Raw genomic sequence first — 7,731 nt, 5'->3', positions numbered from 1 at the left:
TTTCCCAAAGTTGTGCTATCCTATAAATTGGGGAAAGTCTAGCTGCTTTCTCTGAGAGAATACATGGCTTTGTATCTGTAACTGCATTGGACCTATGTGTTTCATACTTATAATGAAAAGACTCCCGCTTTATTCTTGTGTTTGCGTACAAACTATACCCACTGCTTTCTTTCCCAAAGTTGTGTTATCCTGTAAATTGGGCACATTCTAGCTGCTTTCTCTGAGAGAATACATGGGTTTGTATCTCTAAGTGCATTGGGACTAAAGGTTTAATACTTATAATGAAAGGACTTCTCCTTTCTTACGTGTGTTTCAGTACATAATATACCCACAGGTGTATTTCCCAAAACTGTGCTATCGTGTAAATTCGGCACAGTCTAGCTGCTTTCTCTGAGAGAATACATTCGTTTGTGTTTATCACTTCTTTGGGCCTAATGGTTTGATAAGTAAAATGATAAAACTCCTGCTTTCTTACGTGGGTTTGACTTCTAGCTATACCCACTGCTTTCCTTCTAAAAGTTGTGCAATCCTGTAAATGGGGCCAAGTCTAGCAGCTTTCTCTAGGAGAATGTATGCATTTGTATCTCTAACTCCATTTGGCCTAAAAGTTTCATACTTATAATGAAAACACTTCTGCTTTCTTACGTGTGTTTGAGTGTAAACTATACCCACTGCCTCCTTTCTTAAAGTTGTGCTATCCTGTAAATTGGGCCAAGTGTAGCAGCTTTCTCTGAGAGAATGTATGCGTTTTTATCTGTAACTCAATTCGGCCTAAAAGTTTCATACATACAATGAAAAGACTTTTGCTGTCTTATGTGTGTTTTAGTACAAAGTATACACACTGGTTTCTTTTCCAAAGTTTTGCTGTCCTGTCAATTGAGCCAAGTCTAATAGCTTTCTCTGAGAGAATGTGTGCGTATGGATCTGTAACTGCATTCAGCCTAAAGTTTCATACTTGAAATGAAAACATTTCTGCTTTCCTAGGTGTGTTTGACTACAAACTATTCCAAATGCTTTCTTTCTCAACGTTGTGCAATCCTGTAAATTGTCCCATGTTGGCAGCTTTCTCTGAGAGAATGTATGCAGTTGTATGTGTAAATCCAGTCGCCCTAAAAGTTACATAATTATAATGAAAAGACTTCTCCTTTCTTACGTGTGTTTCACTACAAACTATACCCACTGCTTTCTTTCTCAAACTTGTGCAATCTTGTCATTTGCCCAATGTCTAGCAGCTTTCTCTGAGAGAATGTATGCGTTTGTATCTCTAACTCCATTCAGCCTAATAGTTACATAATTATAATGAAAAGACTCATCGTTTCCTAGGTGTGTTTGAGTACAAACTATACCCACTGCTTTCTTTCTCAAAGTGGTGTAATCCTGTAATTTGCCTCATGTCTAGCAGCTATCTCTGAGAGGATGTATGCGTTTGTATCTCTAACTCCATTCGGCCTATAGGTTGCATACTTATAATGCAAAGACTTGTCCATTATAAGGTGTGTTTGACTACAAATTTACCCACTGCGTTCTTTCTGAGAGTTGTGCAATCCTGTAAATTGTCCCAGGTCTAGCAGCTTTCTCTGAGAGAATGTTTGCGCTTTTATCTGTAATTCCATTCGGCCTAAAAGTTGCATATTTATAATGAAAAGACTTCTCTTTCTTAGGTGTGTTTGAAAACAAACTATACCCACTGCTTTCTTTCTCAAAGTTGTGCAATCCTGTCAATTGTCCCATGTCTAGCAGCTTTCTCTGAGAGAATGTACGTGTTTTTATCTGTAACTCCACTAGCTCTAAAAGTTACATACCTATAATGAAAAGACTTTTCCTTTCTTAGGTGTGTTTCACTACAAACTATACACACGGCTTTCTTTCTCAAAGTGGTGCAATCCTGAAAATTGCCCCTTTATAGCAGCTTTTTCTAACAGAATGTATGCGTTTGTGTCTATAACTGCATTCGTCCTAAAAGTTTCATAGTTATAATGAAAATATTTCTCCTTTCTTACATGTGTTTGACTACATACTATATGCACTGCTTTCTTTCTCAACGTTGTGCAGTCCTGTAAATTCCCTCATGTGTAGCAGCTTTGTCTGAGAGAATATATGCGTTTGTATCTGTAACTCCATTCGGCCTAAAAGTTACATATTTATAATGAAAAGCCTGATCCTTTCTTAGGTGTGTTTTAATACAAAGTATACCCATTGCTTTCTTTCTCAATGTTGTGCAATCCTGTAAATTGCCCCATGTCTGGCAGCTTACTCTGAGAAAATGTATGTGTTTGTATCTGTAACTCCATTCTGTGCAAAGGTTACATATTTATAATGAAAAGACTTCTCCTTCCTTAGGTGTGTTTGACTACAAACTATAACATCTGCTTTCTTTCTCAAAATTGTGTAATACTGTCAATTGCTCCATATCTAGCAGCTCTCTCTGAGAGAATGTATGCCTTTGTATCTGTAACTCCTTTCGGCCTAAAAGTTACATACTTATAATTAAAAGACATCTCCTTCCTTAGGTGTGTTTTACTACAAAATATACCCACTGCTTTCTTTCTCAACGTTGTGTAATCCTGTAAATTGCCCTACGTCTAGCAGCTTTCTCTTAGAGAATGTATGCCTTTGTATCTGTAACTCCATTCGGACTAAAAATTACTTACTTATGTGAAAAGACTTCTCCTTCCTTAGGTGTGTTTGCCTACAAACTATACCCACTGATTTCTTTCTAAAAGTTGTGTAATACTGTAAATTACCCAATGTCTAGCAACTTTCTCTGAGAGAATGTATGCGTTTGTATCTGTAACTCCATTCAGCCTAAAAGTTACATACTTATAATGAAAAGACTTCTCCTTTCTTTCATGTGTTTGACTATAAACTATACCCACTGCTTTCTTTCTCAAAGTTGTGAAATCCTGTAAATTGCCCCATGTCTAGTAGCTTTTTCTGACAGAATGTATGCATTTGTGTATGTAACTCCATTCAGTCTAAAAGTTACATACATATAATGTATGTATAATATAAGTTACATACATACATACAATGAAAAGACTTCTCCTTTCTTAGGTGTGTTGACTACAAACTATACACTGGTTTCTTTCTCAAAGTTGTGCAATCCTGTAAATTGTGCAATGTCTAGCAGCTTTCTCGGAGAGAATATATGCGTTTGTATACGTAACTCCATTCGGCCTTAAATTTACCTTCTTATAATGAAAAGTCTTCTCCTTTCTTAGGTGTGTTGGACTACAAACTATACACACTGCTTTCTTTATAAAACTTCTGCAATCCTGTAAATTGCCCAATGTCTAGCAGCTTTCTTTCCGAGAATGTATGCATTTGTATATATAACTCCATTCGGTCCAAAAGTTACATAACTATAATGAAAAGACTTCTCCTTTCTTACGTGTGTTTGACTAAAAACTATACACGCTGATTTCTTTCTTGAAGTTGTGCATTCCTTAAATTTCTCAATGTCTAGGAGCTTTCTCTGAGAGAATGTATTCGTTTGTATATGTAACTCCATTCGGTCTAAAAGTTACATCATTATAATGAAAAGACTTCTGCTTTTTTAGGTGTGCATGACTACAAACTATCCACACTGCTTTCTTTCTCAAAGTTATGCAATCTGTAAATTGCCCAATGTTTAGCAGCTTTCTGTGAGAGAATGTATGCCTTTGTATATGTAACTCCATTCGGTCTAAATGTTACATAATTTCAATGAAACAATTTCTCCTTTCTTAGGTCTGTTTAACTACAAACTATACACATTGCCTTCTTTCTGAAAGTTGTGCAATCCTGTAAATTCCCCAATGTCTACCAGCTTTCTCTGAGAGAATGTACGCGTTTGTATATGTAACTCTATTCAGCCTAAATGTTACATACTTCCAACGAAATTACTTCTCCTTTCTTAGGTGTGTTTTACTGCAAACTACACATACTGTTTTATTCCTCAAAGTTGTGAAATCCTATACATTGTCCAATGTCTAGCACCTTTCTCTGACAGAATGTATGCGTTTGTACATGTAACTCCATTCGGTCTAAAAGTTACATACTTACACTGAAAAGACTTCCCCTGTCTTAGGTGTGTTTGACTACAAACTATACACACTGTTCTCTTTCTCAAAATTGTGCAATCCTATAAGTTGCCAATGTCTAGCAGATTTCTTTGAGAGAATACATGCGTTTGTATATGTAACTCCATTCTGCATAAAAGTCACAGATTTCTAACAAAATCAACTGTCCTTTCTTAGGTGTGTTTGACTAGAAATTCCATACACTGCTTTCTGTCTCAAAGTTGTGCAATCCTGTAAATTGACTAATGTCTAGCAGCTTTCTCTGAGAGAATATATGCGTTTGTATATGTGACTCCATTCGGCCTAAACGTTATGTACTTCCAACATAATTACTTCTCCTTTCTTAGATGTGTTTGACTAGAAACTCTACACACTGCTTTGTTTCTCAATGTTGTGCAAACCTATAAAGTTCCCGGTGTCTAGTAGCTTTGTCTGAGACAATGTATGGGTTTTCATATGTAATTCCATTCCAGCTAAAGTTACCCTCTTCCACCGTAATGACTATGTGTGTTGGACTAGAAATTCTACACAGTGCTTTTTTTGTAAAAGTTGTGCAAACATGTAAAGTGCCCAATGTCTTGCAGCCTTTTCTGAGAGAATGTATGCATTTCTGTATGTAACTGCATTCCACCTAAAAGATACATTCTTCCAACTAAATGACTTCTCCTTTCTTACGTGTGCTTGACAAGAAACTCTACACACTGTATTGTTTCTCATAGTGCAGCAAACCTATAAAGTGCCCAATGTCTGGCAGCTTTCTCTTAGAGAATGTGTACATTTCTATATGTAATTCCATTCGACCTAAAAGTTACCCTCTTCCAATAAAATGACTTCTCCTTTCTTAGGTGTGTTTGACAGAAAATTCTACACACTGCTTTGTTTCTCGAAGTTGTGCAAATCTATAAATTGCCCAATGTCTAGCATCTTTCTCTGAGAGAATGTATGCGTTTCTATACATGACTCCATTACACCTAAAAGGTACCATCTTCCCACGGAATGCTCTCTCCTCTCTTAAGTGTGTTTGACTAGAAACTCTACACACTGTTTTGTTTCTCAAAATTGTGCAATCCTATAAAGTGCCCAATATATAGCACCTTCAATGAGATAAATGTTTGTGTTTCTATATGTAACTCTATTCCACCGAAAAGTTACCATCCTCCAACAAAATGACTTCCAGTTTCTTAGTTGTCTTTTATTAGAAACTCTAAACATTGCTTTGTTTCTCAAAGTTGTACAAATGTATAAAGTTCCCAGTGTATAGCAGCTTTCTCTGAGAGAATGTATGCATTTGTATATGTAACTCCATTTGGCCTAAAATTTACCCTATTCCACCGAAATCACTTCTCCTTACTTATGTGTGTTTGACTAGAAATTCTACACTGCTTTTTTTGTAAAAGTTGTGCAAACATGTAAAATGCCCAATGTCTAGCAGTTTTTTCTGAGAGAATGCATACGTTTCTGTATGTAACTCCATTCCACCTAAAAGATACATTCTTCCAACTAAATGAATTCTCCTTTCTTAGGTGTTTTGACAGGAAACTCTACACACTGTACTGTTTCTCAAAGTTGAGCAACTTACCCCATGTCTAGGAGCTTTCTCTGAGAGAATGTATGCGTTTCTATATGTAACTCCATTCTGCCTAAAGGTTACCCTCTTCCAACGAAATGACCCTCCTTTCTTAAGTGTGTTTGACTAGAAACTCTACACACTGCTTTGTTTCTCAATGTTGTGCAAACCTATAAAGTGCCCAGTGTCTAGCAGCTTTCTCTCAGAGAATGTATGCGTTTGTATATGTAACTCCATTGGGCCTAAAAGTTACCCTCTTCCACGAATTGACTTCTCCTTTCTTAGGTGTGTTTGACTACAAACTATACACACTGCTTTGTTTCTGAAAGAAGTGCAAACCTTTTGCGTATGTTGAACCATCCCTACATCTTTGGATGAAGCCTACTTGGTCATGATGTATTATTTTCTTAATAAGAACCTGGATTCGGTTAGCTAGAATTTTGTTGAGAATTTTTGCATCTACATTCATAAGGGATATTGGTCTGTAGTTTTCCTTTTTGTTGCGTCCTTTCCTGGTTTTGGTATCAGGGTTATGTTGGCTTCATAAAACTTGTTGGGGAGGAATTCATCCTTCTCAATGTTGTGGAATAATTTCTGCAGGATAGGCACCAGTTCTTCTTTGTAGGTGTGGTAAAATTCGGGTGTGAAACCATTTGGTCCGGGACTTTTCTTTTTTGGAATGTTTTTTATTGCTGTTTCAATTTCAGTCCTTGATATTAGTCTGTTCAGGAATTCTATTTCTTCCTGGTTAAGCCTAGGGAGGCTGTGTGTTTCTAAAAATTTGTCCATTTCCTCCACATTTTCCAGTTTGTGTGCATAAAGATTTTTGTAATACTCATAAATTATATCTTGAATCTCCACGGCATCAGTTGTAACTTCTCCTTTTTTGTTCCTGATGGAGCTTATCAGGGATTTTTCTTTTCTGTTTTTCGTTAGTTTAGCCAAAGGCATGTCAATTTTGTTTATTTTTTCAAAGAACCAACTTTTTGTCTTATTAATCTTCCATATAGTTTCCCTGTTGTCAATTTCATTTAGTTCTGATTTGATCTTATTAATTTCCCTTCTTCTGCTGGGTTTGGGGTCAGTCTATTCTTTTTTCCAGTTCTTTGAGTTGATTCATTAGGTTATCTATTTGTGATCTTTTTGACTTTTGGATATAGGCATTTATGGAAATAAACTTTCCTCTCAGGACTGCTTTGGCTGTGTCTCACATATTTTGATAACTTGTGTCACCTTTGTCATTTAGTTCAAAGAATCTTTTGATTTCCATCTTTACTCCCTTGTTTATGAAGGAATCGTTCAGCAGAAGGTTGTTTAATTTCCATGACTTTGTGTAGAGACGAGAGTTTCTGTTGGTGTTGATTTCTATTTTTATTCCTCTGTGATCTGAGAAGAGGCATGGTATGATTTCTATTTTTTTAAATTTTTTGAGACGTGCTTTGTGTCCTAGAATATGGTCAATCTTAGAGAATGTCCCATGAGCTGATGAGAAGAATGTGTATTCAGTGGTTTTTGGGTAGAATGTCCTGTAAATGTCAGTCAGGTCCATTTGTTCTAGAGTTCTGTTTAAGTCCATTATTTCTTTGTTAATTTTCTGTTTGAAGGTTCTGTTCTGCGCTGTCAGTGGGGTGTTGAAGTCTCTGACTATTATGATGTTGCTGTCTATCAATTTGTTTAGATCAAGTAGAGTTTGCTTTATGAATCTGGGTGCACCTAAGTTGGGTGGATACATATTTAGAATTGTTATGTCTTCTTATTGAACTTTACCCTTCATCATTATATAGTGACCCTCTTTGTCTTTCATTACTTTTGTTGATTTAAAAACTAAGTTATCTGAGATCAAAACTGCCATACCAGCCTTCTTTTGGCTTCCATTTGCTTGAAATATTGATTTCCACCCCTTTACCTTGAGTCTAAATGCATCCTTGCAGTTTAGATGCATTTCCTAGAGACAGCAGATGCTTGGCTTGTTTTTTTAATCCATTTTGCCAGCCTATGTCTCTTAAGAGGGGAGTTCAAGCCATTCACATTTATCGAGAGAACCGATAAGTGGGGTGAATTACTGTTGATTCTGTTGGATTGCATTTTGTTGCTTTGTTTTCT

The sequence above is a fragment of the Propithecus coquereli genome, unplaced genomic scaffold (genome assembly GCF_000956105.1).
Source record: "Propithecus coquereli isolate 6110/MARCELLA unplaced genomic scaffold, Pcoq_1.0 Scaffold496, whole genome shotgun sequence".
NCBI lineage: Eukaryota > Metazoa > Chordata > Mammalia > Primates > Indriidae > Propithecus > Propithecus coquereli.
This window is presented reverse-complemented; position numbering follows the sequence as displayed.